This window comes from Chenopodium album, chromosome 19 (assembly GCF_948465745.1).
Source record: "Chenopodium album chromosome 19, dcCheAlbu1.1, whole genome shotgun sequence".
Lineage (NCBI taxonomy): Eukaryota > Viridiplantae > Streptophyta > Magnoliopsida > Caryophyllales > Amaranthaceae > Chenopodium > Chenopodium album.
This window is the reverse complement of record NC_137852.1, coordinates 26,993,238-27,010,547: the sequence shown is the minus strand read 5'-3', so window position 1 is coordinate 27,010,547 and position 17,310 is coordinate 26,993,238.

Below are 17,310 nucleotides of genomic sequence, written 5' to 3'. Positions count from 1 at the left end.
AAATTTTCATCCTTTATCTTTCTTGCTTTATTTTGCTCGAGGACGAGCAAAAGTTTAGCTTGGGGGAATTTGATGAGTGACATTTATGGAACTCATTTGGTCCCTTTTTGGATGAATTCTATTTCATTTTATCTCTCTTTTCTTCAGTTTTCCTTAGTTTTATTCATGTTTTCTTCATTTAATACTTTTTGTAGTTAGTTTCTCCATTTCATGCATTTTCTAGATTACTTGTTATTTTTCCTTTTTACTTGCTTTTTATCATTTTTTTGTAGGTGGTATTTGATTGTCCAAGAATTCCCGAGCTTCCTCTCTATGATATTTCATTGTTTTCATGCCTAAAGATGGTGCAGGAAGCTTCAAGTCAAAGGTGGATCCAAGGGGCAAGCTTCAAGGCTTTGTATATGCCTTCCTCATGGCTTATACTCTTCAAGAAATTCAAGAAAGTTTCTGCCTACTTTGTCCTCCATCATCATCATCTAGGATGTGTGCACCACTTGAGCTTGGACGAAGAGATGAAGGGGGGATACCCATCCAGGTGCGGGCGCACCAAGGTGGTGTGCGGCCGCACATTGGTCAGGTGCGGCTGCACACCTGGTGCGTACGGGCGCACCAATCTGGGTGTGTCCCGTGCGCACCATTCTCTCTCCTCCGAGCGCCCGCACCTACGTGGGTCTATTTTTGGGCGTCAATACCAACCTCCTCCTTGTATATATAGTTATTTCTTCCTATTTTTAGTAAGAAGTTTTTAGATTGAATTTGATAGTTAGTTTTGGGAGAATTTTAGAGAGAGAAACTCAAGAACTTTAGAGAGAGAAACTCAAGAACTTTAGAGAGAGAAACTCATGATTTTTGGTGATTGCTCAAGAATTCCTAATTGTAATTGATATTTAGATCAAAGTTTTGTAAGGATCTTCCTCTTGATTTCAATACAAGTTTGATTCTAGTTGATTTAATTTGTTTTTCATGTTATTGTTGATTGATTGAAGTTTGTTTGATGATTGATTGTAGTTTAATTTATTTTTGATTGATTGTTGGTTTCATCTTTGATTTCAATTATGTTGATGATGAAATTGATGATTGTTGTAGTTTTGATCTTGATTCCTATGGCTAGTGAGTAGTTTTCTAGCTAGGGAAATGGTGAAGCATGTTTGAGTGATGGATTAGAGTAATTTGGGGATAATTGATGGAGTTGATGATATGATTAAATTTGGTTGATAATTCATGTGCATGTGTGTGATTGATTGAAGTTTGGCCATCTTTGATTATTGCACTAGATTGCATTGTGAGCTTGCTATGATACGGACCATTGATTAGTAACTTGCAATTTCACGATTGAGGTGCTTTGTGACGTTCCCTAGGTAGTGTTTAGCATAGTTGACGATAGTTAGACCTCTAGGTGAACTATCTTGGTATGCTCTTTTGGATACATGATGATCTTCCTTCATATCACTTGACTTAGTCGGTTTGACCTCCCAAATTACCATTTTCCATTACAATTTCATGTGGATCCATTGCCCTAGTGTCTTTAGATTGATTTCATACAAGTTCTTGCATCATTTAGCTATAGCTCTAGCTTCCTTCATAAACCCCCTTTACTTGACTTCGAAATAGCTTGACTTAGGCATTGTGCATTCGACCTCCATTCCCTAGGGTTCGACCTTGACTTACCACTACACTAAATAGGGGTTTGTTAAGTTACAAATTTTGTTTGATTGGGTGGGGTGGTAGCCCAACGACCTACCGTTCTCCTTCCCATAAGAAAATCATAAAGGCATCAAAAAACATGTAAAATTATATAAACATATCAAAGAGGAAGATAGAATGAAAAATAGTATCTACACTTATCACAGAGGTACTTACAATCTCAAATTGTAACAACACTTATCAAACAGGAACTTACAGTGTTAAATTTTATGAAACATATCAAAAAATCATCCAACAACATGCATAATTGTATCAACCAGTCAAACAAAAACTTACAATGGTGGGTCTAAAGACATAGCTATGAAGGAACTGTAAATTAAAGTATGGATCGTCCTCATCGCTACCTGATCCTACTTCAGAGCCTGTAATTTCAATGTCATCCCTCCAGATCCTAACCCGATATACCATGTTGACATAGTTAACTAAAGTCATGAGGATACGATCTCCCACTTGTAAGTTGTGATGGCACACAAAATCTCCCCAGCCCTTACTTAAATAAGTCTCAACTCTCCCATCACACCAAATGAAGTCTTTTAACTGGACCTTGTGATTAGTTTTATCACCTCCCCGGCGTAGGTTCAGAACAATATTCACACGGTACTTATTCCATGTGCTCCACATGTCTTTAACCCCTCAAGACATGCGATTCGGAATAGGCTGGTTGGAACTGCAAAACAGAGCACATATCAATATTTAGCAAATCTAAAAATTTTGGGTGAAAGCACGTAGACAATACGTAGTAAAAAATGGTGCCTACCACATTTTTTAAGCGCCTACGAGTGTCAATTGTGAATTCAAAGTGGGTAACAGACATTATTTCCCCACCTATTATTACAAGAACAAGGGATTACTAATGAAAATATTGGATTAAGGCATGACAAGTATAATTAAGTAAGAACACCTTGAATGTAAGGTTTTTGTCACTGAATCAGGTATACAAATCTCACTTAAAACACAATTTGACTTAAAGAACAACAACCATATAATTGGAGTACCAGACATAGAAGAATACATGCCAGACACCTCAAAATAAAATTGCCAAAAACAGAGCTGACAACTTGCTACTGAAGGGTTTTCAAACGGGTAATTTGAATTTCCTTCAAACATTATATACAAATTTCCAACACAATCATCCCAATTTCACCAAAACCATGTACCCACCTATTCAAAAATTCAAATTAAAACCATGTATCTATCTTTTCCACAACTCAATTCAACATTCTCGATTGCAAATCATCGGGAAATACGGCTCAATTCGGACTAAATTGATCATTTGCGATTGCAATGTAGAGCAGATAGGGCTGGCAAAAACTGACCCGACCCGAAAACCCGACCCGAACCCGACCCGGAAAAAGTGGGTTAGGGTTGAGTTTTTCGACCCGAAAACTTAAATGGGTCAACACGAACCCGAACCCGAAATTAAATGGGTTAGGTTAAGGTTGAAAATCTCAACCCGAAAACGACCCACTTAACCCGAAATAAATTTCAGGTCAAAATCAGGTCAGGTCAACCCGAACCCGACCTGATAACCCGAATATTTTAAGGTTAAAAAAATATATAAAAAAACCAAAACTGATTAAATTCAGCCCAAGCCCAATAATATATGTAACTAGTATCTAAACGACTAAAATCCTAAAATCCTAAATGCCTCCTCCTCACAAACAATCAGCCGTTTAGGCTCATCTCTCTCTCTCTCTCTCTCTCTCTCTCTCTCTCTCTCTCTTTCTCTCTCTTCAACTCTCATCTCTTCAAACCTCAGATCTAAATCAACAATTCTCGGTTTTTATAATCCTTAGATCTTCCTCTCCTTCATAATTTAAGTGTTTAAAGATTTACCACTTCAACTTTTAAGGTATAGTACTTGCTATTTTGAAGTTTGCTTTTATACGATATTTTTTTTTTGTTTGAATATTCTTACATGTTTGTTGTTGTTGTTTTCTTTGCTATTCAAAGCCTAATTTTGATGTTGTTTGCTGTTTTAATTGTTATTCAAACCATAATTTATATGATATTGTATTTTTTGTTATTTGTTATTTGTTGTTTGTGTTTGTTATATTATTGTATTGTAGGGATTGAGTCCTTTATTATTGATGTTTGCTTTTATTGATTTTGGCAGATTTTGATCCTCACACGCCACAAACATACGTAGCCCCTGCTTCAACTTGCTTCAAGTCTCCATCATTGTACATTATTTGAGAACTACTTTGTATAAAGTCTTATAAAAAAATTAAAAACATTAATTCTGGTTTGTAATTTATTTAGTGTACTATATTTTTATATCTAATCTTTAATTAGAATTGCTAAATAACTTAATTTAAAAATCAAGTTAAATTCGGGTTGACCCGAACCCGGCTAATATCAGATCATTTTCAGGTCAAAATGACCTGATTTAAACCCTAATAAAAAAATCAGGTCAATTCAGGTTACTTTCGGGTTGACCCGAACCCGAAAATATCAGGTTCAGGTCGGGGTTCTCAACCCGAAAACTTAAATGGATCAGGTTCGGGTTGAGGGGTAGCTGACTCGAAATCAGCTGACCCGAACACGAACCCGACCCAACCTGATCCATTTGCCAGCCCTAAGAGCAGAGCACTTAATTATGAGGATTTATTCAGTAAATAATTGCATGTAAATAAAACACATAAACTAATAAAATGATTTACAAGTCAGAGCATTACCTGCACAATTCAGACCCGGAAAATAGGGAGCAATAACTCAATTGGGAGGGAGAGATTGGAGCTTGTTGAACAGGGGTTAGGGTTTGATGTTACTGTTTGAGTTCTATAAGTTTCAATGCATAAGAATATTTATAGACTGTGTTGACCTCTTTAGTTAACTAATTAAATTCACTGAAACGTCTTTTTCCTTAGTTTTTTTGTTTTTAGTTAGTTAACTTTTTTTTTCCCACAAATTCAAAAAAACATGACTTCAATATTTAAGTAATATTATATCACCCAAAAAAAACAAAGGTAATTGTATAAACACTAACATGTGGCACCTTTACCACAACAGACTATGTATTTCATATGTGTGGCAGTGTGGGCACGGTTTAGCCAACCTTAAACGACCTTGTATTTTTTGATGCTCAACATTCAAGTAAGTCAACGTTTTGTAAAATCTAGTTTTTAAAGTTTACAAGACAATATTTGAGGAAAAGGAATAATATTTTGTTTTTTGTCCTGTTTGTAAAAAATGAGATATTTTAAAATCTGTTGAACCTGTAAAATGTATGTATTCAAAAGTAATTTGAGACATAAAATTTTTTTTCCCTAAAAGTTATAAATGTTGTTTATGAGTTTATAAATTTTTGTTTTTTAATCTTTTTTTTGTTGTGCACTAAATAGGTAATACGACTTGAACGGTACATTATAGGTTTCTTAGGAAAGGTGAATATTGCGAAATAGAAGATTGCGAAATATAAATACCCCATCAATAACAGGTAAAAATTCATATAAATTGTATAAAAAATAGAAACCACCGCGTACGAACGATATATATTTTTTTTTTGGTAAATTAAAGTTTATCTATGAGATGTATCAATTAATATATATCCTACGAAAAGATTTTTATCCGATTATTAAACAGGCCTACCCCAAAATTTAAAAAAAAAATAAAAAAATTTGTAAGATGTCACCAAACTTTAGAAAGCATATCACCCCTATTGTTTTACGTGTAAGTACAGGATGTACTGCTTTGTTCTTATTCATTTTTTATTTTTTTGGAACTAGTTTAAACCTCGATTTAAAAGGATTAGTTAAACAAGGGTTTAGACATTTGTGAGTTTCAAATTTCAACTCGATCTTACAAACCCTAACTCAGCCACCCACTCACAGTAAACGCTCACCTCCCCTATTCCCTTCTTGAGAACGAAGATCGAAGTACACACAACTCTGATCAGGTACGTGCACCTTATCCTTCACCTATTAATGCTAATCAGATTTCGTATTATTGTAAATAATTTGATTCAATATATAATTATAAATCACTTGATTCGTTATCTGCGATATGCATTTGAGGGTGGGAAAGTTATAAGATTCAGTTGGTGAGTTAGAGGTATTTAGCTATGTATCAAATGTTTGTGTTACTGAATGAACTGTACTATAATGTTTATTGCAATAGATCCATTAAGCACTAAAACAGGAGAGTTGTGGAAGAATTTTGATCCGTGACACCTTTAATTCATATTTCTGTCGCTTTTAGCTTTTATGAGAAATCATGGCAGAATACAATTCTTAAGTTATTATTTTTCCCTTGTAAGATTTTTGATAATAATGAATTATCCAACGACCAAGCAAACTAGAAAGTAATCAACTACAACATCGACACTAGCCTAGGCAAGGTAAGAGAAGTGAAGAAAGCCACACCCCTTACATCGTCCTCCTTAATCCTACCAAGTTTAGGATAGTAGGACGACTAGATTGAACCACTCTCCGATTTGCTATGTAATCCAATCGATTGCACAAATGGTAGATTATAAAGCTGGGTCACCAGTTTGCTAACATGTACATTTCATGCTAGCACAATACCTCTTTTAAGAGCCATAGCTTAAACTGGATGGCAGAGCAACATCTATAATTCATCAATGCACTCTTATCAAGAACACTAATCCAAATCTTAAGATCACCTTCAAAAAAGGTTTAATAGTTTCTATCCACCCGTACACCCTTAACAGTTCCTCAATATGTGTAAATGTGTAAGCTGCTTTTCTCAGGGTCATTAAAGATATAACATTTGAAATTGTCTGATCAATTTTGCTTAGATCAATTCAAATTGACCATGAGTCTATTTGACAAGCGTATCAAATAAATGCCTTATTGTGTTGCTGTACTGGAGCACGCCATACTTCATTCCACAACCAATCTGCTGTTTGGGGTATTTTTACCCTCGACAAATGGACCAATGAGGAGGTGCCATGTGTCAGGGGCTGGCAGGTCATCCTTGACCAATCTCCAGCAGACACGTGGCCTCTCCAGATACTCCCTTAGAATTGCGGCCTTCAAGGGCCCAATTCCCCAAAACACAGCCCATCAATCCTAGGTTAAAATGACCTAGGAAGGGGCACTTTTCCCAATGACCCTATAAATAGGGAGATATTCCCCCAAATTGGGGGACATTCAGAAATTTACTATCATTTATTACATCCTACTTTCTCTCTCATCAGAGAACACCTGAGCTTGGAATCCAAGCAGATCCCCACCTAAATTTCCGCACTTTTTATTCTCCTTCAAGTTACTAAATTGAGCGTTGGAGGCGGAGCACCACCCAACCGATGTCTTCGTTGATTTTGCAGGTACAGAAGCCAGCAGGACCAATCTTCGAGTTGTAACTCTCCCAAGGGACAAAAACACCCAAAACATCTGCATTTTGATCAGTTTGTTCCTTCCAAATGATTTGAATATCAGCTTTGAATACAGTGAGAGTAAATAAGAATACTTGTTTCGGTATATGGTGTTGGTCAAATGTATGTGGATATCAACCGTGAAAAATTTTTCAGTTTATAATTTGTTGTTGGTGCATACTATTTAATTTCGGCATCAAAGCTTTTTTGCATATAAAACTACCTAATGAGTGTTCAATCTATTATTAGGTATTCGCAATACATTTCCACATATTGGCTTTAGGATTTTTGATGTTGCTTGTAACTTTCGTGTCATAGGTATTTGCTAGACTATGTCAATGTGGCGGTTTTATTTCACCCTGGATACTCCTCATATGTTTAAAAGGGTGGTGAGTAATACTAGTTTTTCTCTCTAAACATTGGAACTATGTTTTTCAACTATCACAGTCAGAATATTGAACTAATATTATATGTTTACAGCTAATTCTGCATCGTATGATTAGGGAGATTCAAGAGTTATGGGTTAAAAGGGATGTGACAGATGGTTTGTTACGTCTTCACCGAGGTACTGATACGAGAGTTTTTCCAGTCCGGTTTAGATATGTGTTTACTGGTCCTGGTAAGTTTGATACATTTCTAAGCAAAGGATGGAGCGAGTTCGTGACCTCGAACAATTTACAAATCAAAGACCGCATCCAGTTAGAGGACGATGATGGAATGCTTTATAGGGTACGGATCTGGTGGGGAGAGGAAGAAATTACAATAGTTGACCCACATGTACTCATAGAGATCGATGACTCTATGAGTGACCTCGACCCAGACGAGTATATGCCTATGTAGCTTTATTTAAGACCACCATATTTCGAATTCACATTCTCCAAGGGTTACATTGACAAAGCTAGAATTGTATGTTTGTTCTTGACTTAACTTAAGCACATTTGTCATTTATTATTCTTGATTACTATTAATGGTTAAGGTGTGTAGTCTACTGAGTTGCTAATTTTTTATGTTTATTGCAATTCCAAAACATTCCATTGACCTTTGCCAGAGCACATTTCAACGGTCTCAAAGACGAGACTCCAGTTGCACTGTATGTCAGCCGATGGTGGAATGCAACACTGCGCATTGATTATGACTCAAACAAGAAGATTGTAAAATGCACAGTGAAGAAAGGAGTTCCGGAAATGATTGTGGGTGAGGGGGTTGAAGTTGGTGAAAGGGCTTTGATTGAGTTGGAGGGTATGGAACCCCCAATTTTAAGCATTACATTCACTTGAGTGTTCTGGGGTACCCTCCAAGAAGATCATAACTCAGAGTATATGATCAAGGGCTTTTGGCTGTGCATATAAGGACTACAACTGTTACAAATGTGGGTGCATCCGTGTATTTTTTTAAGCTGACTGTGTTAGGATTTAATCCCTTTTGCACTACTTAGTGTTATGGATTGCTAAGTATATGTAAAGTGACATACTGCTGATGATTAGATCCCTTTGTTTGTGCCTTATTAGACAATGGGTGAATGCAATAAACAACTTGCTCTTGCAAAATATTAAATACAATCTGCAATCTTCAATCCCAATCTACAAGCCCCTCAATCTACAACCAGATTGCTCTGAAAATTCACAAAGCATTGTAATTCCATATAGGGACATGGATGCATTGAAGGATGGGTTCTACTCATAAAACAGACTTCAAAATTTCGGCTAATTGGTCACAAATAAGACAGTATTTGATTGACTAAATGATCACAAAATAAGAGGTGTTAAAGAATAAGAGGAGAAGAAATTTAGTAATCCAATCCACAATCATAATTAATTGAAGATCTTATTTTTACACAACCAAATGACAAAATAACCTTAGTATTTTGTGTGTTACCATTTGTAGGCGTCGTTCGAAGTGCGCCTACGTAAAAGAATGTTGTGAATATGCTTGGCACTCTTAGGAAGTGGGAATTGATATTACGATTAGGGACAACAATTAGGGACAAGGAAAGTAGTCAGCCGCCAACAAGTTTTTAAGGAACTTGTAAACCGTTCACGGATCATTATAAGGCAACCACGAAAAGGGACAACGATAGGCAACAACGATTGACCCGTGAAGGTTACACCCCATTCATAATCCATGAGATTACTAACTCCATATGGTTCGGAACCACGAAAGGAGGATCGGGGATGATGGTACGAAGTGAGTCATGGAGTCACATTCGCCCATATTGGCCTCTACTTGATACTTATTTTGAAAAGTATTCCTATGATCTCAAAAGCATACAAACAAACTATTCAATTTGCTCCAAACTATTATTATGCTAAATTGGTTGAATATTAATGCAACGTGTTATTTAAAAAAATTGGTGATCACTTCATTTAATAACAAGATTAAAAAGGAACCTAAACCGGTTGTCCAAATTATCTTATTAGTCGTGATATTCAATTACATATTTCCTTTAAATATGCAATATGGTGATCATAAATAATAATAGAATAAACATTAATATTGGAAGCAATTTAACAATAATAGCGTTAGTCAAATGAAAATAATATTACTAATCATGATAATAGCAACATGAAATAATAGCAAGAGTAATTAAGTGATTAATTACTCACTTTCCGCGTTTCCTTGACATTGCTACATCATGAATAAATTGTTAGTAACTTCAATAAAAATAAATCAAATTGAAATTAAAATAAATAAAAGTAGAGTTGATTTGGTCCAAACCCTCAGTTAATTCTACCTTTCACGCCTTGGTTTAAGTATAGAACTTCGGGTATTGTATGGACTCCTTAGAGTGCTTAAGGGATATAAAATGAGAAAATAGGGTAGCTAGAATTTAGGCTAGAGCAAGAGAATGATTTTTGGTGTAGGGAGAGAGAATAATTTTTGGTGTAGAAGAGAGGAAGAGAGACTGATTTGGTGATCAATCTTGTTGATGATTGAAAAAGGGGAGATATGACCTCTATTTATAGGGAAAAAAGAGGGGTCGAATCAAGAAAAGATAAGAATTCGAATCGGATAAAACTCTTGCGATATACAGCAGTTTTTGCGGTTTTTGTTTTTATCATATCATTAGATCTAGAAATCGGAATAAGATGAATAAGATATTGTTGGAAAGCTCTTGAAGTATACTTTCTAACCCAATTAAAATCAGATTAAAATATTTTATAGAATAAAATATATGGCCGAAATAGTGGGACGGTTTCAGTTTTTAATAGAGTTTCGTATTTCTTATATATCTTTTTCGTTATAGCTCGGAATTAATATTATAATATATCATTGGAAAGATAATTTCAGGAGCTATCCAACCATCTAAGAATTATATAAAAATAGTGGGGAACGAAAATTATTACTGACTATCTTTGAACGTCTTTCAATTTGAATCGAATTACTAGAGGAGTTTTATTCTATTTCAAACTCTTTAATCTTATCTTTTCAAAAAGGATAATTAAGATCTTTTAGAAACTTATAGAAGCTTCCAATTAATCCTAATTGGTTTAGAAATGGGATTAAAGCCTTTGGACCCTCCACATGATCATTGGGTCGTAGGTAAGGTGGGCTTAGGTTCGGTTTAGACTCAGTTTAGTATTTTGGCCATAACTTATTCGTTATAACTCGGATTTGGGCTTATAATATATTGTTGGAAAGCTATTTTAAAGTCCCATCCAAATATTTAATCATTGGACCCAGATTATGGACCAAAATAAACTGATCTAAACGTTTTTATAAAAAGGACACGAAATGAATGATTTTAATGGACACGAAATGATTATTTTGGGTTTAAAAGCACGAAAAGAGGAAAATAAGTTATGATTTGAGGAAATGGGCTATGAATTGGGTTGGTTTATGAAATTTATTGGGAATGAACATGGATTTAAGCACTCTAAATATTACATACTCAACCTGACCAATAATGGCGGCAAAAGGTTGTTCATCATCGGGTTTGGTTTTGGGGAGACATTTTTAGGTGACTACACCATTGCATATTTGAATTTCATAATTTAGCCTACACCAATGCATTCAATTTCCTCGTAAATATCAGTTAAAGTGTTTACTTTCATAAAATTAAAACGTACATACAAGTATATGTCATTATATTTAAAATTAAATAATAAAAAAAACCTATTAATTAAAAAAAAGGATTTCATAACCTAAATCTATCGTAGCACAATATTAGGCCAAGCACATAGAATGCAGGAAAAAAGGGAAGCGCAAGATTACTACATAAACCATTATACTTGTGATAAATACATAAAACACACATATGGCAGTAATGGAGTTCTTCAGGTCACCATACAACACTAATACTGCTTGAAGTTCAACTACTGGATAAGTAGTCAATAAAATAGAAATAGGATTTGACTTTAAACAACTTAGTTCTAGACCACTACAACACAGACACATAGGACAAGCAGCGTTTAAAACATTTTGGACGGGGAAGACCATGCAACATAGGTGTCCACTAGGTGATCATCATCAGCCGTAATATCAACGCAAGGGTCACCTTGAGTCTCTAGAACGGGGCAATCATCTAAATCTGACAATTTGCGCTTTGCCTGTGGGTAGATTATGTTTGAGTTTAGAGACATAATAATGCGTAACCAAAGCAATATAAAAAAAGGGCTATTGAAAGGATAGAATCAACTAACTGGCTTTTTTGGTGGAACAACTTTCTTCTGATTCCCCTTCTGTGTGTTGTACCCAGTTTCTGCCAAAGATTTGTACCTCGTTGCCTTTGGTCGTCCACGGGGTCTTTTCCGAGACTTAGGATCCTTCATAGCAACATTGGTCTGCTTCAACTTGGGTTTTGTTACAGAAACCGGAGTAACATTATGGCCTTCTCGGGAGTTAGTACATGTGTGGTAGAACTAATCTCTGATGGAGGGATGGATGCTTTTGGCATTGGAGGAAGAACCTGCTTATCCTCAAAAGAAGCCTTCTTCTTTTTAGCTTCCTCTGCAAGCTGACTTAGCCTTTTTTAGAACCAGGTCAACCGTGTCCTCATTAGCAGTGGATGCTTCGTCACATATACACTCAAACCTACTCATCATACGGTTGAACTTTTGAACATGAAGCGTCTCAGAAGGGTCATAGTAAGGGACTTTAACTCTTGTGTGCTTTCTCACAATGTCTTTCCTCCACCTATCTAGGATGTACTTTTGTGGAATCTCAGACACCAAGTTCAGGTCAAGAACGGCAATGGTATGCTTGCACAAAATACCAAATGTTTCAAATTTCCTGCAATCACAAATGACGTCGTTAGTCAAACAGTTATAAGTTACACAATATAACCTCCGCCTGTCTGTCAGTTTTTCAGTCTTTGGTCCTTCAGGGATTATCCAAACCCGATCCTCCAACGTGTACTCGGTAACATTTTCTTCTAGCTGCCTCTTCTCCCTGGGGTACACATACATCATTCGGGCACACTCTTTTTGCACTTCTTGGAGTTTCGCGTCTGTATCTATTTTCTGGAAAAATTTCTCCACCTTGAAACCACTAACAAGGCGACAAATATACTTGGAACACCTAGCATCTGCATTTGTTTCATCTTTCACCCTCTTCGTCATTGCTTTGGTGTACTACACAGGAAACTCGAACAACATTGTACTCTTGCTTACAAACCTGTCAAAGAAGCTATTAATACTTTCTACGCGTTGTGTTGTTTTCATTCCCGCCCAAAAGTGCTCCTTCATGAAGGCGGGAACCCACATGTACCTCTCTTCATACAGATCTGTTAACCATGGATTTTCCTCAAGCTCATACGTTGTAATTAATGAGTTCCATCTGCTTTCAAATTCCTCAGGTGTGAAACTTTCATATACAATAGCCTTCAAAGGGCTTTTGAAATCCAAGTACTTGCATATTTCATACACAATAAACATCATATCAGAAAATGCAAATATGACACAATAAAATAGGATATACAAACAAATTCAAACTGCATATATGACAAAGACTCAAAAATATATACTTCAAATTACCATCAATGACATTAAGACCCTTACAAAACAATATGACAAACACACTTACAAAACAAAATGTGTTCCGAGTCATAGACAGAACAAACAAACTACAACAAAGACATAAAAATACACGGCATTATACCACATCATAATTTCCAAAATTGTTGCCAATTCAAGTGTCCCAAATCAAGTTTACACCCAAAAAAAAAACTAAAAAAAAAAAATTCAACAGCACCAACGGTCTTTTGCCATATTAATAAATTATTCAATGACTTACCCATCACATTTTCTTAACTTCTCGGGGATTTTTCGCATGATGTGCCAAATGCACCAACGGTGACGAGCAGTTGGCATTTCCAGCACCAATGCCTTTCTAATGGCTGCGGCTTGGTCGGTTAGGATTGCAGTGGGCGGCTTATTGCTCATGCAAGACAACCACTGTCGAATTATCCAAGCATAAGTGTCCGTGTCTTCACGTGATACCAATGCACAACCCAACAAAATAGATTACCCGTGATGATTCACTCCAACAAAATTTATGAAAGAAAGCTCATACTCATTTGTCAAGTAAGTTGCATCCGTACACACCACATCTCCAAAATACTCAAATGCTGACCTACTACGAGCATCCACCCACATTACATCTTTCATCCGTCCCTCGCCATCTATACGGTGTGAGTGGTAAAAATTAGAATTATCAGCCTGCATTCTCTCAAAATATTCCATCATGGCAGCACAATCACCGTCGGCCATATTCAGCCGCACCTTCCTCTCCTTGTAAACTTCATGTTGCAAATCCTTGACTGTTGGGCAGTTCTCACCATCCTTACCTAACCCTAAACACCCATGTATCTGTGGTACAGAGACACCCTCATCAAAGAAAGTAATTAGGTCATTACATTAAAATATGGTAAACATTCATTGATATTTTGGTCATTACATCTGTTAAATTTGATAAAGGCTTCATCGTCCTCAAAGCCAGAAAAAGGAAATAAGGGCAAATCAAAAGCACAATTGGAGAAGGTAATAGACATGAATAATTCCTTAAAATTTAATTTTTCTACTGACTACTAAGTATTGCTAACTGTGTATTGTAGCAACATACACCTGTTCATGAAAGAACTCCAACGTGCTCCATTGAGAAGGATAATCAAACTCTTGGAGAATTGGTAATCATATTTCCTTTATGTTTCTTAATTTGATATTCAACTCTATTTGATCCAAATAAGTGACATCATACAAAGAATTATTTTCAGGCCCAGTTATCAAAATCAAAGAGGCAGAAGAAATGCATGACGAATGCATTTACCAGAGAGGTGATCTCGTATAAAATGATTTGTTTACAGCAATGACTAAATACAGTACTGGTTATTGCATAATTAATTTATTATCCTATTTTCTTATGGTTCATTGTTATCTAAATTACAACGCATAACACGTAGGGACCAACAAATAAGGTTAAAGTACAAAGTTATGATGATAATGGTGATGTGAATCAGTTTTAATATCAGCATTCTTTTGCAACTCCCTTATTTCTTGAATATGTATCACAATTAACATCCTTGGAGAAACATATATGTATCATGGTTCACAAAGAACGGCATTCTGAAGAATTCTATTGTGCCAAAAATAAACAAATTATCAGGTTGACCATCGGTGAATCTTGGTATTTGTATCCAGATAGATTTCTATCTGCTCAGGTATGATATATCGTAATCTTCTAACCCTCCTTAGTTCAATGATCATAGACATGTTAACCTATATGTCATTTGTTTTGTAATATTTTTTCTCCCTTCAAATGCAGCTGATAAATGTGTACTTATATGATTTGGTAATGGGATTAAATGACCCAACTAAGATCATATTGCCGACAATATTTCAAGTTTTTACAATAGTTAGTATTTCACATGTCAATTCATTATGATTTATAACAATAGTTTAATTATACACTGCACCCAGACTATAGTAATGAGATCAGATGAACGGTGTCCGCATATGATAAATCAATCTACTCTTAATTACTGGTACAAAGTGTTTGAACCCTTTGTACTGTCTGGAGATCTCGACAAGATTGAACAGGTTTGCGCCTTTTTTGTTTGGTACAATTTTGCATGTGTTTAATGGTATGTGCGTCATTAAATGATGTATGTTCATCAGATATTCATCCCAGTTACGGAATTAGGCGCGCCAAATTGGTTCCTACTAGTATATCATGTCTTTGCTAAAATGGTGTACATCGTTGATCCGCAAGAGAATACTAATAGCCGAATGCTTCTTTCAATGGATATGGTAACTATCCGATTGTGTGTTAGCCTTATAAACACTTGTTGTTGTTGTTTGTTTACAATGGTTTATTAAATTGAGAACATATAAAATATGATAGCAATGCTACACGAAGAAATCCATTGGGTCGAATTTTCAAAGACTATACAGTTATTTCACATCAATTTGTAGATGTTCATACGCAACCACATGGGTACATCCATCTAACATCATAGAATTAACCCAAATATTCATCAGTTTAATCTACATTGCTAAATTAACTTTATTTTCTACCTCTTTTCTGTCGTGATTGTGGAATGTATGTATTGAAGTACATCGAGTGTGGTGATATCAGGGCCATGAAGGACATTACATATTCAGTGTGTTTTGAAACTTTACTAATTGTGAAAGTTACACTATTGTAATAGCAATAAATTTAATTCTCTTTATTATTGTGCCATTGAACAGACAAAAATGAAATGCGTGCTGAACGGTTAAAGTACTTGGTAAAGCCTCTTACCAACGAGCATAATATCGATGACAACATCAAGAGGTTGTGCAGTGATTTTTCCGCTTGAGCGGGGCTAATTACACTTTTTAGTCTCGAACATGTAAACATTTTGGGCAGTACACAAGTGAAATACGTGTTGTAACAAGATTTTTTTTTTATTTACCAATTTCTTATAATATTTAAAGACAGCATTAGCTAATCTTTTTTTTTTTTTGTTTAGAATGTATATATATACATATGCAATGATTTATTTTCAGTATGGACAATACCGAAACATATTACACTTCTTATTTTTTGTTTTTTTTTTAATTTTTTTTGTCATTATTTTTTTTAGTTTCTTTTATTTTATTATTTATTCATTTATTTATTTATTTATTTATTTATTTATTATACATGATTGGGCAAGTCCCATCAAATCAGCCTATCTTTTCATATTATTATTATTATACATTATTGTGCAATGTCCTATGTTTATACATGACGTTACACAATAAAAAAATTGAAACAAATAAGCTGTTTTGCTGCTTCTTGTTTATTTATTGTTATTAAGTTATAGTCCCTGTGGATTGATTTCTTGATTATTTTAACATGTAAAAAACCTGCACTATATTGTTATTATACAAGATTGGGCAATGTCCTATATTTATACATGACGTTACAAATTTAAAAAAATTTCAAAAAAATTAAAATAAATAAGCTGTTGTGCTGCTTCTTGTTCCTTCTTGTCTATGTTTTTGTATTTAGTTATAGGCCCTGTGGATTGATTCTTTTTTTTCATATAATTTAAAGATGCTAACCATTTGGACATACATTTTCTTTGTTGTTTTTCTTTATTTATATTTATTTTCCTCCAACTAATTACGATTATAATAAGCCCAAACCACTAAACATTTAAACATTAGGATGTTTCATATAACAATACATACTGTTTTTAAAAACAGAGTTCTACTACTACTACTTGTGCAAATAAAAAAAAAAACTTGTCCATGAACGCAATAATACAACATCAGCTATTCAAAATATGTAATAACCAAACTTAGGTTATGTTAATGCCACTTCAACAACAAAAACTTCAAAGTTAACTTCATGTAGCAGAGGCATCAGGAGCATCACCACCTGGATCAGCTGTAGTGACAAGAGATCCATCACCACCTGGATCAGCTTCACTAACAGCAGACCCATCACCACCTGGATCAGATGCACCAACAGACCCATCACCACCTTGATCACCAGCCCCTACGGTGGTAGCAGATTCACCATGTTCACTAACAGCCTCAAGAGGTTGATTGATGGCAGCAGCAGTAGGTTGATTACCACCATCCTCACCTTCTTTTTCATTGCCATTCTCATCCTCCACCTCCTCGCTAGCGTCGGTGTGCTTCAATGTTGCAACATCTTCACCCTCTGCCCCTTTCACACCCTCTGCCACAATCACACTGCTCGATTCCTGTCCCACAACTTCAGTTTTCTTTTCTGATTCAATACCAAAACCCGAAAAAACTTCAGCCTCATCGGTTTTTTTTCAACTACACCTCTATCAA